This window comes from Gorilla gorilla, chromosome 11 (genome assembly GCF_029281585.2).
Source record: "Gorilla gorilla gorilla isolate KB3781 chromosome 11, NHGRI_mGorGor1-v2.1_pri, whole genome shotgun sequence".
Lineage (NCBI taxonomy): Eukaryota > Metazoa > Chordata > Mammalia > Primates > Hominidae > Gorilla > Gorilla gorilla.
In genome coordinates, this window is record NC_073235.2 from 15,177,284 (window position 1) to 15,191,087 (window position 13,804).

Here is a 13,804-nt window from a genome sequence, read left to right on the forward strand (position 1 = left end):
CACCTGCCTTGGCCTGTCAAAGTGATGAGATTACAGGCGTGAGCCACTGAGCCAAGCCAGGGAAAATAAGTTTTCAATAGAGAATTTTCTATTAAGGAAGAGAGTGTTCTTTCAGCAAAGACAGGCTTTAGCCACACCTGTTTTTATAAGGATTTGAGGGGAGGGAAATATGCCAAGAGACAACTTCAGAAGTTTATAAAGACAAGAGCGACCTCTCCAAAACAGCTAGGAGAGTGGGTCTTTAGTGGTGAGGTCTTCATCTCTGTCTGATCTCTCTAGGCTGAAGGACAGATGTGAATTTGCTGTGAAGGGATATTCTTCTCAAGGACACTTACCATCTGTTTTCTGGGGATAGGAAGGTAAGTCATCAGTGTCAAGAACCTTACTGGTAAAACAATAAAACAATGTATTCATTTGGATTTGTGCTCTTTAAGTGAGAGGGGTTCTAGAACAGCCTTTCTGTCTGGACCCCTTGATGGTTAACCATCCCGTGTGAGGTCTGCTCTTTACTGTGTGGACGAGGCCAGGGCTGTTATTTGACATCCGTGGCCGCAGCCCGCGGTCTAACGTCGGCCAGCTCTGGTGTGATTGTACTTAGTACATCAGTAGTCGTGAGAAAACTGGCTAAGAAAACACGGAGCTTCAACTGGAACAAAATATTATACGTGCAACACCCATGACAGTGTGGCTGTTTTATCCCCATTGCTCCTTTCTTTTCTGCAGAAGGTTCTTTTTAAATTTTAACGTATATTTGTCCAATTGTTTGGTAATGCATTTCCATGTTTTCAGAAATAGTGAATCAAATCTGGACTGGAACAACACTCCCTCACTTACCTCCTGCACCCAGCACCTGCCTTGCTGTGGGAATGCCCCATCCTTGGTGTCTTAAAATTTGCAGAGCTTCTTTACTTGTACATAAGACATGTGCATATACAGAGCAAAAATTCTGCATGACCTCACTTACGTGTGGACTCTAAAAATGTCACACTCACAGAAGTGGAGAGTAGAATGATGGTTACCAGAGGCTGGAGGAAGGGGCGGGCAGGGAAAGGGGAGAGGTTGGTCAATGGGTACAAAGTTATCCTCAGTTAGAAGGATTAAGTTCTGGTGCTCTATTGCACCGCGTGATGACTATAGATAATACTAATGTATTGTGTATTTGAAAAGACCTGAAGGAGAGGATTTTCAATGTCCTCACCACAAAGAAATGGTAACTATCGGAGGTGATGGATATGCTAATTAGCCTGGTTGTATCATTCCCCAGTGTATATGTGTATCAAAGCATCACACTGTATCCCATAAATACATGCAATTATTTTTTAATTAATTTTTTTTTAAAACTTAGCCCAGGCTTGGTGGCTCATGCCTGTAATCCCAGCACTTTGGGAGGCTGAGGAAGGGGGATCATTTGAGGTCAGGAGTTTGAAACCAGCCTGACCAACATAGGGAAACCCCCTCTGTACTAAAAATACAAAAATCAGCCAGGTGTGGTGGCATGTGCCTGTAATCCTAGCTACTCAGGAGGCTGAGGCGGGAGAATCACTTGAACCCAGGAGGCAGAGGTTTCAGTGAGCCGAGATCACACCACTGTACTCCAGCTTGAGCGACAGAGCGCAGGCTCTGTCTCAAAAAAAAAAAAAAAACTAAAAACTTCAAAAATAAATGTGTATCTTATTGTCCCAAATGTTTCACACACCAAAAAACCATTCTGTTCTAAACCTTGTTTTTCTTTTCATTGAACAATAATTTTTGGAGAGCTTTCCAAAGCAGCACATACAGAAATTCATTTTTTGTAGCCCTATAGTATTTTATCTTTGCACAATTTATTTCAAAGCCTCTATTGAGGGACACGTGGACTGTTTACAATGCTTTACCATTATTTAAAAAAAAAGAATGCTGCAGTGAATTACCTTACACATATATCTTTTGCGTTGTATCTATGGAATAAATTCCTAGAAATAGAATTGGGAGAGATATACATTTGCAATAAATATCACCAGACTGTCCTTTGTAGGCTTTGGCTTATCACTTTATAACATAAAAATTTTTATAAGATATATCCTTACCTCATACCGTATAAAAAATTAACTCAAAATGAAATAAAAGCCTACATGTAAGAGAATACACAGGGATAAATCCTGATGATCTCAGATTTGGCAATGGGTTCTTTGTTCTGAGAATCCTGACTCCCTCACCGTGTGTGTCAGAAGCTCAAGCAACAAGAGAAAAACATAGATGAAATGAATTTCAACAAAATTTTAAACTTTTGTGCATTGAAGAACTCTATCAAAAAAGTGAAATGACAACCCACAGAATGAGAGAATATGTTTGCCAACTGTATATATCTGTTCAGGGTCTGTCTAATATTGTCCTGTGATTTCCCAGATTTTTTTTTTTTGAGATGGAGTCTCGCTCTGTTGCCCAGGTGGGAGTGCAGTGGCACGATCTCAGCTCACTGAAACCTCCGCCTCCCATGTTCAAGCCATTCTCCCACCTCAGCCCCGCAATTAGCTGGGATTACAGGCACACGCCACCACACCTGGCTAATTTCTGTATGTTTAGTAGAGATGGGGTTTCACCATTTTGACCAGGCTGGTCTCAAACTCCTGAACTCAAGTGATTTGATCTCAAGTGATCTGCCCGCCTTGGCCTCCCAAAGTGCTGGGATTACAGGCGTGAGCCACTGCGCCTGGCCTTAAATTCTTTATGTCTATTTGGCATCTAGTAACTGCAAGGCCAGCAGACAAGTGTTTACCTCTCTCCTTCAAGAAGGGGCATTCCCCTCCAAGGATGGGGCATTCCCACACTGAGGCAAGGCTGGGTGCAGGAGGCAAGTGAGGGAGACTTGTTCCCGTCCACGTTTGATTCACTGTTTCCAAAAACATGGAAATGCATTATCAAACAATTGTACAAATATACGTCAAGTTGCCTGGAATTCTCCTTTCGTGTGCAGACAGGCTGATCCAAGTCTGTGCCTCCACCTACCTTCTATATAACTCTCACACACCAAACCAATATTTTCCCTTATCCTAAATCATCCCAAGGCCAGGTTCCAGGCAACTAGAGACCACCCCCTATAGCCCAGGCTCACCCATGTTATTCAAAGCAGCCAGTCCTAAACTGATGGCCCGGCCCTGCCTTGCCTTTCCTGCAGAAACTCCAGTAAGGGCTGTGGCCCATGCCTTCTCACTCATCTTTTGCCTCTTGACCATCCTAATGCTTTCGCTGTGGCCCTGTGTGTTGTGGCATGTCCCCTCCTCTCAGGAACTGTAAGAAAACTCTTCTTTCAGTAACATTGGCCTCTCCACATCATCATTCAGTCACCTCCATAAACTAAAATCCTGCCGTTACAATTGAGACAAGTATCCATAATATATAAAGAATAGTCACAACTCAACAATAAAAACACAACCCAAATCAAACATGAGCAAAGATCTTGAACAGACAGTTCTCCAAGGAGGATATACAAATGGCCAGCAAGCCCAGGAAAAAGATGCCCAACATCATTAATCATCAGGGAAATGCAAACCAAAACCACCATGATGCGAACAATATGAATGTCATGAAGGCTGCTGAGCTGTACAATTAAAAATGCCTCAGACAGGCCAGGTGCAGTGGTTCACACCTGTAATCCCCGCTCTTTTGGAGGCCAAAGTGAAAGGATTCCTTGAGCCCAGGAGTTCAAGACCAGCCTGGGCAACATGGGGAGAACCCAGCTCTACAAAAAATAAAAAATTAGCTGGGTGTAGTGGTACATGCCAGTAGTCCCAGCTATTCGGAAGGCTGAGGTGGGAGGATCACTTGAGCCTGGGAGGTTGAGGCTGCAGTGAGCTGTGACTGCACCACTGCACTCCAGCCTGGGCAAGAGTGAGACTTTGTCTCACAACAACAACAACAACAGGCTAAAATTATAACTTTTATGTGCTGCATATTTTACCACAGTAAGAAAAAAATAATTAAAGCATTGTGTTAGTCAGGGTTCTCCAGAGAAATAGAACCAGTAGAATTTGTTTGTTTGCTTGTTTATAAGCTATTGATTGGCACATCTAGAACCAGAAATACCATTTGACCCAGCAATCCCATTACTGGGTATATTATAAATCATTTTACTATCAAGACACATGCACACATGTGTTTACTGCAGCACTATTTACAATAGTAAAGACTCGGAACCAACCCAAATGCCCATCAATGATAGACTGGATAAAGAAAATGTGAGACATATATATCATGGAATACTATGCAGCCATGAAAAAGAATGAGTTCATGTCTTTGGAGGGTCATGGATAAAGCTGGAAACCATCATGCTCAGCAAACTAACATAGGAACAAAAAACTAAACACCACATCTCACTCATGAGTGGGAGTTGAACAATAAGAACACATGGACACAGGGAGGGGAACATCACACACCAGGGCCTATTGGGGATGGGGGGAAAGGGGAGGGAGAGCATTAGGAGAAATACCTAATGCATGTGGGGCTTAAAACCTAGATGACAGGTTGATAGGTGCAGCAAACCACCGTGGCACATGTATACCTACGTAGCAAACCTGCATGTTCTATGCACATATCCCAGAATTTAAGTAAAATTAAATTAAATTAAATTAAAAAGATATTGATTGGATCACATCATTCTGGAGGCTAAGTCCCGCTGCGAACCACCTGTGAACTGGACCCCCAGGAAAGCCTGTGGTGCCCCAAAGTCCAAGAGGTGGAGAATCAATAGTGTAGATTCTAGTCCAGGTCTTAAGGCCTGAGAACCAGGAGTGGTGAGGGCTAGAGAAGATTGATGTCCCATCTCAGTAGTCAAGCAGAGTTAATTCAACCTTCCTCTGCCTTCTTGTTATATTCAGGCCCTCGGTAGATTGATAATGCCCACCCATGTTGACCATCTTCTTTACTCAGTCCAACCATTCAAATGCTAATCTTTTCTGGGAACATCCTCACAAACACACCAGAAATAAGGTTTAACCAGCCAGCTGGGTATCCCATCACCCAGTCAAGTTGACACATAAGAGTAACTATATAAAGCATAGACCATAAAAACGAAACCAAAACATCACAGTGATACACCACTTCGACTTACGAGTAAGGCTGCATGAAAACAAGAAAGCCCCTAAAAAACAGAGCATAACAAATGTTGTTGAGGATGTGGAGAAACTGAGACACTCATACATTGCTGGTGGAAAGGAAAAATGGTGCAGCCACTGTAGAACAGCTGGGCAGTTCCTCAAAACATTAAATACTGAGTTACCATTCGATCCAGCAATTCTACTCCCAGGTATATATCCAGGAGAAATAAAAACGTGTCCACACAAAAACTTGAACACGAACATTCGCAGCAGCACTATTCATAATAGCCAAAAGGTGGAAACAACCCGAACACCCAACAACTAGTGAATAGATCAACAAAATGTAGTTTGTTCACACAATGGAATATTATTTGGTCATAAAAATAGGCCAGGCGCGGTGGCTCATGCCTGTAATCCCAGCACTTTGGGAGGCTGAGGCGGGTGGATCACTTGAGGTCAGCAGTTCAAGACCAGCCTGGCCAAACGGGGAAACCCCGTCTCTACTAAAAATACAAAAATTAGTTGGGCATGGTGGCGCATGCCTGTAATCTCAGCTACTCAGGAGGCTGAGGCAGAAGAATCGCTTGAACCTGGGAGGCGGAGGTTGCAGTGAGCCGAGATCAAGCCACTGCACTCCAGCCTGGGCGACAGAGCGAGACTCTATCTCAAAAACAAACAAACAAACAAACAAACAAAACCGTAAGATTCCAACCTTTTGGGCTCAGCAATTACACTCCCAGAAGTCATGCCTCAAATGCACTTTTCTGTCTTCTAGGTCTTTTCTCCTCTCTGTCCTAATCTCCTCTCCATGCCTCAAGTGATGCCAATAAATGGGTAATAATTCCCTTAAACTCCGTGGAATTAATTTCTTTTTGACTAGAGGAATTCACAGTTCAAAACAAAATAACCCCAGATTCCTTAATAAATAGAAACCTTAAAGTTCCTTCTAAAAAGATTCATGGCTATAAAAGTAATAAATGAATCGCCCAAAATACTGCACTGTGGGTCGGGTTAATAACCCTATTGGACAGGAGCTGGCATTACTCAGTTTGGGCGGCCGAGCCCAGACTTCAGCATATGTGCTACTGTAGTGCTCTCTTCTGGCCGAATACAAAATCAAGTTTATGTGGTCGCTTTTAGTCAACAGTTTTCCATAGCTGCTTACAAGCACTGAGTTTCCTGCGACTTCCTGTTTATTGCCTCTGCTCTCCTCAAGTTCTCAGCTTTTTCTTGCATCAGCTAGGCTTGCCTCCTCCTTCTCAGGGAGGATCAAGATCCCCTGATATTCCTAATCTCAGCTCCCAAGATTTGCCCCTTCCACTACCCTGTTTCCTGGCTGTTTGCACCATAGCCTCCCACCTTGAGTAATTCTAGTTCCATCTGTTCTCTCTTATCTATCTGCCTCCGTACTGGCCATTTACCATGTGCCAACATTGCATCTGGGCCTCTGCACTCATGACCTACCTGCCGTTCCCTCACTCACTGCCCCATCTCACTTGCACTTGCCTGAGCACTCTCCGTTGATTCCTTGATCCAGGGTTTTATAAAATGAGGTCTGTGGACAATCTACATTCTCTCCACCTGGCTGCTTGCTACCGGGCAGATTCCTGAGCTCCCTGAATCAGACCTTCTGGAATCCTACAACCCGCATTTATAATAAATACCCTAAATAATTTTTATGTACATGCACACACATACACACAAACACACACACACTATAAAAACCACCCTGGGCTGGGCACAGTGGCTCACGCCTGTAATCCCAGCACTTTGGGAGGCCGAGGCGGGTGGATCATGAGGTCAGGGGATCAAGAACACCCTGGCTAACACGGTGAAACCCCGTCTCTACTGAAATACAAAAAATTAGCTGGGTGTGGTGGTGGGCGCCTGTAGTCCCTGCTACTCAGGAGGCTGAGGCAGGAGAATGGCGTGAACCTGGGAGGTGAAGCTTGCAGTGAGCTGAGATCGCACCACTGCACTCCAGCCTGGGCGACAGAGCAAGACTCCATCTCAAAACAACAACAACAACAACAACAACAAAAAACACCCTGATGTTTTTGTTTGTTTGTTTTACTAAGCCATATTATCTTGTCCAGAAACTTGCCATGGCTCCAAACCATCTAAAGATTTAAATGCAAAAGACTCAGATTGGCTTTCAAGGCTTTTGGTAAATTGTTTTATATATTTTTTGTCCTTTCCTGTAAGAGGATTATATTTCCCCTTTCCCAGGGATTGCAGGCATGGCCAAGTGACTTGCTTTGGCCAATGAAACGTGAACAGCCGTAACATATGCCACAGTCAAGCGGACACTACGAAAACCATTGAACAATTCTCCCATATTTTCTTTCCCTTGGCCAGAATTGATGATAACCCAGATCGAAGCTGCCTCTGCAGCCTGACCCCAGAACAAAGGAGCCATGGAGCAGAGCTACAGATACCCACAAGGGAAATGTAATGTAAGAGAGAAATAAGCTTGTAGTATTGCTGTGATTTGGAGAGTCCTTTGTTACTGCAGTTTAACTGCCTAAGCCGACTGATACACAGTATTTCACAATTTGCTTTTCTAACTCTATTTCCCATTATTCCCTAACACTTATTCCAACTCCTGCCAGACTGAACTACTTGCTTTTCCCCAAAGACCAACAAATTTCTCCAACTCGATGCAGTTATTTGCTTCCTATCTCCTGCCTGCCAACAATACCTCTCAAAGTTTAATTTCAACCTTCAAGTTCATCTCAAGCGCTACTTTCTCTGTGCAGGGGTGTCTGATCTTTTGGCTTCCTGGGCCACACATAAGATACACTAACACTAATGATGACTGGTGAGCTAAAAAAAAAAAAAAATCTCATAATGTCTAAAGAGAGTTTATGAATGTGTGTTGGCCCACATGCAGCCTGCGGTACACAAGCTAGACAAGCTTGGTAAAAAGCCCTTCCCCATTCCTTTGATGCCAACTACTGTAACCTATGTTTATTGTTTTTACATATTTTCTTATCACCTCCGCCAAGAAAAAAATCATAAACTCCTTGACATTAAAGACTATCTTATTGGCCAAGTGCAGTCTCTCACACCTGTAATCCCAGCACTTTGGGAGGCCGAGACAGGCGGGATCACTTGAACTCAGGAGCTGGAGACCAGCCTGGCCAACATGGTGAAACTATGTCTACTAAAAATACAAAAATTAGCCAAGAATGGTAATGTGCTTCTGTAATCTAAGCTACTTGGGAGGCTGAAGCAGGAGAATCACTTGAAACCCAGGAAGCGGAGGTTGCAGTGAGCTGAGATCACACCACTGCACTCCAGAGGCTCCGTCTCAAAAAAAAAAGACTATCTTACTCATCACTGTATTCCTTGAAGCTTTGCAAATAGTAGGTATCCACTCAAATATTTATCAAATTAGCACATTCAGTTAGAGAACTGCTGTTTAATATGTTTATGATTTTTTTACAGGAAGATTTTAAAGAACATTTAACATACTCATTGGGGAAGCAAAATTAAGATGCAAGAAGAATTAAAAATCATAGCAAATAGCAAAGATTCCTACTGAGTAAAATATGGGCCAGGCACGGTGGCTCACATCTGTAATCCTAGCACTTTGGGAAGCCAAGGCAGGCAGATTGCTTGAGGCCAGGAGTTCGAGACCAGCCTAGGCAACATAGCAAGACCTCATCGCTACTAAAAATCAAAAAACTTAGCCAGGCTTGTTGGTGTGCACCTGTAGTCCCAGCAACTTGAGAGGCTGAGGTGGGAGAATCACTTGAGCCCTGGTAGTGGAGGTTGCAATGAGCCAAGATCATGCCACTGCACTCCAGCCTGGGTGACAGAGCAAGACCCCATCTCGAAAAAAATAAATAAATAAAAATAAAGTATAACTCACAGTTTAATGAATCTCTTTCTCTCTCTCTCTCTCTCTCTGTAAAAATAAGCATGTCTTGACCTTCATCTCTCTCCCTGGATATACTCAACAGATCTTAAAGTAAAACTTCATCAAAGGGAAACAATGTGTCACACGACTCATGAGTTACAACCCCTATTGTTACAGTCCATATGCTAAAAGCAATGATTTTTCTAATTATGGAACAAATTAGCTTATGTAAATTCTTAAGCGTAGGAAAAATGTATTTCCCTGCTTATGATTAAAAGCCAACAAAATATAATTCCAATTTTAAAACAAATCCCCTTACCAAACCCCAACAGCAAAGTGCTGCCCCTACAAACCTCACAGCAAATAGTCCTTATTCTCAGTGACTAGCAGCTGCCTCTTTTCTCACTCCTCTCCAGCTTCAATTAACCTAATGCCCTCTGAGACATTTTGGCAGTAATTGCAAAGCTTCTTCCGGTTTGGGAATCTAATTTAAAAAGGATAGGAGACATTATTTTTGAACTGCTTATCAATCTTCTGCTGAGTGATGTTTTACTACAAGCTGAAGGTAAAAGTACTACGTACATATTAGGGACACAAAGTTGCTTGCCAGATCACTTCAATTCTGCCATCTGTGCCTAGGAAAACATATTATCTATTCACCCTCTTCATTATCTCAGAAAGGGAAACATTTCTTCTACCAAAAATGCAAAATGACACGAAAACGCATAAAGATTCCCGACCTTTTGTGAGTCCTTTTTTTTTTTTTTTTTTTGAGACGGAGTCTCGCTCTGTCGCCCAGGCTGGAGTGCAGTGGCACCATCTCAACTCACTGCAAGCTCCGCCTCCCAGGTTCACGCCATTCTCCTGCCTCAGCCTCCCGAGTAGCTGGGACTACAGGCCCCCGCCACCACGCCTGGCTAATTTTTTGCATTTTTAGTAGAGACAGGGTTTCACCGTGTTAGCCAGGATGGTCTTGATCTCCTGACCTCGTGATCTGCCCGCCTCTGCCTCCCAAAGTGCTGGGATCACAGGCATGAGCCACGCGCCCGGCCTTGTGAGTCCTTTCGCCAGCATTTTCTAAACTGTATTCCATGGAATGGAAGTGTCTCTGCGTATGAGAATAGATGGTTAGCAAAAAAGTAAGGACTTACGGGGTGGGGGAGTATGAGGAATCAGTGATTAAATGAGCATGAAGAAAACTGAAAATTAGGCCACATCCTCTCTCAAACCCTCTTATCCTCTTTAAAATCCCCTTTATTTATGTACGTATTGAATCTTTCACACAATGCTGCAGTAGAGAGTCCTGTTTCACTGCTACGGTGAAATCTGTGAACATGTTTCCCAAGTTTTCCACCCTAGAATTAGCTTTTGTTTTTATGTTTTGTTTTGGAACACCCATTACCTTCTGGGCCACTAGTACTGGTTTTAATTGAGAAACAGTTTCATGTAGGTATGCTTGTATCATCCATCTAAAATGAATGTTAAAACAAAATTTATCCGACTTAAAAATTCAGGTTATAGGACATACATGTGCACTGAAGACCGAGTGGTTGATTCGCAAGCACTATTCAAGAACACAGGGTTAATAGGTCTCCTGGATGAAATGCACCTGACAGAAAAAACGGTCTCATTAATATTCTCTCATTTTAATTATTGAAGGGCTTCAATGCACTCCTAAACTTCCAGATTTTTTCAGCTCGAGTATAGTGCAGCCCAGACTGATACTATGGTCAAGGCAAGTCTTTTTCTATCACATGTACAGAACTTCATTAATTGATGGTTTGTAAAGAAAGCCCTGATCATATTCTCCACAGCGTATATTCTTGTAAGGCTCTTTGCCAGTGTTCATGTAATGTATCATTCCCTCCTTAGGCCTAACTATTTGCATTTTTTTGGAGTATGCACCAGAGTTTCCAGAGCATTTTAGCAGCAAGTAATAACTGCTCCCTCATTCAAGCAAATCTAAAATGCACTTATCAGAGTCACGGTATTTTTATTTTTAGGACTCATCTTAATTCTGGAATAATTTAGAAATGATGTAGTAGTTAATCACTTGTTTTAACAAAAGCATAATAACCTGCTATTTTCTTTGTGTGAAGGTACAGCAACTTACCTGTGAAGGCTTTTCCATAATCTTTATGAAAACAGCACCTATTTTAGATCCCCTTAGCTTTGGGGGCATATATTTTAGATCCCCTTAGCTTTGGGGGTGATTTGGGTTTATGTGGCGAGATTTGATTTTAGATGTTTCTCCTCAATACCAATTCAAAACTTAATACTTACTTTGCTTTCGTTTCCTGGTAGTAACTGGTTTACGGCCCTGACAAGAAAAATTGGGGCCAATAAAACAAGCGGGATTAGCCTGGTTCTTCACTGACTCCACAATCGGCCTACCATTTGTGCAAAGTCCACTCCAGGAGAAAAATGCTTTGAAGGTAGGACTCTAACATCCTCATGTGTCCGGACTCAGTGGGTTCTTGGTCTCACTGACTTCCAGAATGAAGCCGTGGCCCCTCGCGGTGAGTGTTACAGTTCTTAAAGGCGGCATGTCCGGAGTTTCTTCCTTCTGGTGGGGTTCGTGGTCTCGCCGGCTCAGGAGTGAAGCTGCGGACCTTGGCGGTGAGTGTTACAGCTCTTAAGGCGGCGGGTCTGGAGTTGTTCATTCCTCCTGGTGGGTTCGTGGTCTCGCTGGCTTTAGGAGTGAAGCTGCCGACCTTCACCGTGAGTGTTACAGCTCATAAAGGCAGTGTGGACCCAAAGAGTGAGCAGCAGCAAGATTTATTGCAAAAAGCGAAAGAAGAAAGCTTCCGCAGCTCGGTAAGGGAACCCCGGCGGGTTGCCACTGCTGGCTCCGGCAGCCTGCTTTTATTCTCTTATCTGGCCCCACCCACATCCTGCTGATTGGTCCATTTTACAGAGAGCCGCGTGGTCTGTTTTGACAGGGCGCTGATTGGTGCGTTTACAGTCCCTGAGCTAGACACAAAGGTTCTCCATGTCCCCACTAGATGAGCCAGATACAGAGTGTCGATTGGTGCATTCACAAACCCTGAGCTAGACACAGGGTGCCGATTGGTGTGTTTACGAACCTTGAGCTAGATACAGAGTGCCGATTGCTGTATTTACAGTCCCTGAGCTAGACATAAAGGTTCTCCAAGTTCCCACCAGAGTCAGGAGCCCAGCTGGCTTCACTCAGCGGATCCCTCACCGGGGCCGCAGGTGGAGCTGCCCGCCAGTCCCGCGCCCTGCGCCCGCACTCCTCAGCCCTTGGGTAGTTGATGGGACTGGGCACCGGGGAGCAGGGGGCGCTCTGGCCACACAGGAGCCCACGGAGCTGGGAAGGCTCAGGCATGGCGGGCTGCAGGTTCCAAGCCCTGCCCCGCGGAGGCAGCTAAGGGTTAGGGTTAGGTTAAGGGTTAGGTTAGGCGACCCAGCACACCCTCCGCAGCCGCTGGCCCGGGTGCTAAGCCCCTCATTGCCCGGGGCCGGCAGGGTCTGCCGGCCGCTCCGAATGCGGGGCCCGCCAAGCCCACACCCACCCAGAACTCGCGCTGGCCCGCAAGCACCGCGCGCAGCCCCTGTTCCCGCCCTCGCCTCTCCCTCCACACCTCCCCGCAAGCTGAGGGAGCCGCCTCCGGCCTCGGCCAGCCCAGGAAGGGGCTCCCACAGTGCAGCGGCAGGCTGAAGGACTCAAGTGCCGTCAAACTGGGAACCCAGGCAGAGGAGGCGGGGAGAGTGAGCGAGGGCTGTGACGGCTGCCAGCACGTTGTCACCTCTCACTAATCCAAAGCCTGAAGATTAATTGTTGGCCAATATTGCTTCCTTTGTGGATCCATATCAGTCTAGTATAGAGAACACTAGACTGACAGTCAGAAAATGTGAATTTTGTCAGCAGCCTAGATGTTAAGAAACATGGGGCATATAAGGGTGGTCAGGTAATTTAATGTCTAAACTATGACACTTTTGAAACTGAAAGGGGCACTATTCATGATTGTCCTAGGACAGCAGGTAGAAACTGGGACTGTCCTTGGCAAACCCGGACACCTGGTCACCCTAGAGACCCTTGAAAAATGATGCTGTGGGCCGGGCGCGGTGGCTCACGCCTATAATCCCAGCGCTTTGGGAAGCCAAGGAGGGCGGATCACGAGTTCAAGAGATCGAGACCATCCTGACCAACATGGTGAAACCCCATCTCTACTAAAAATACAAAAATTAGCTGGGTGTGGTGGCGGGCGCCTGTAATCCCAGCTACTCGGGAGGCTGAGGCAGGAGAATCGCTTGAGCCCAGGAGGTAGAGGTTGCAGTGACCCGAGATCTCGCCACTGCACTCCAGCTTGGGCGACAGAGCAAGACTCCATCTAAAAAAAAAAAAAAAATGCTGTGATTAGTGAACTGATTTTAAATGTTTATCTCTAAAGGTTAGGATTGACAAATGACTAAGTGACTTTTCAAAATAATTAGTAGATGAAGAAAGAAGTTATAAGTACTCAAGTAGTCAGATCAAGGCTTTAAGAACACTATCTCCTTAAGATTCTATTTTCAGTCTTTCAAGAAAAAAATTTAAGAAATTATTTTTACTCTTTCCCAAAGCTTCTATGAATACACTATCCTGAACGCTTTCATTCTTATCTTTTGTCACTGAAAAATATTTTTCATATTTTATATATGTTTGGTTTTAAAGAGGCAATAATGTTCTTCACATTTCCCTTTAGCTCAGCTTGGGAGAAGAAAAAGGGAAAGGGGAGTAAGTAGAAGAGGGAAGGGATTTGAAATACTAGTCCAGGGCAGGTACTTTCCCCTAATTCCACTTTCTGGAGTGGACTTGACATGGATAAAGGTGATCTTGGTTCCAGAATATTTCTTGTACTGT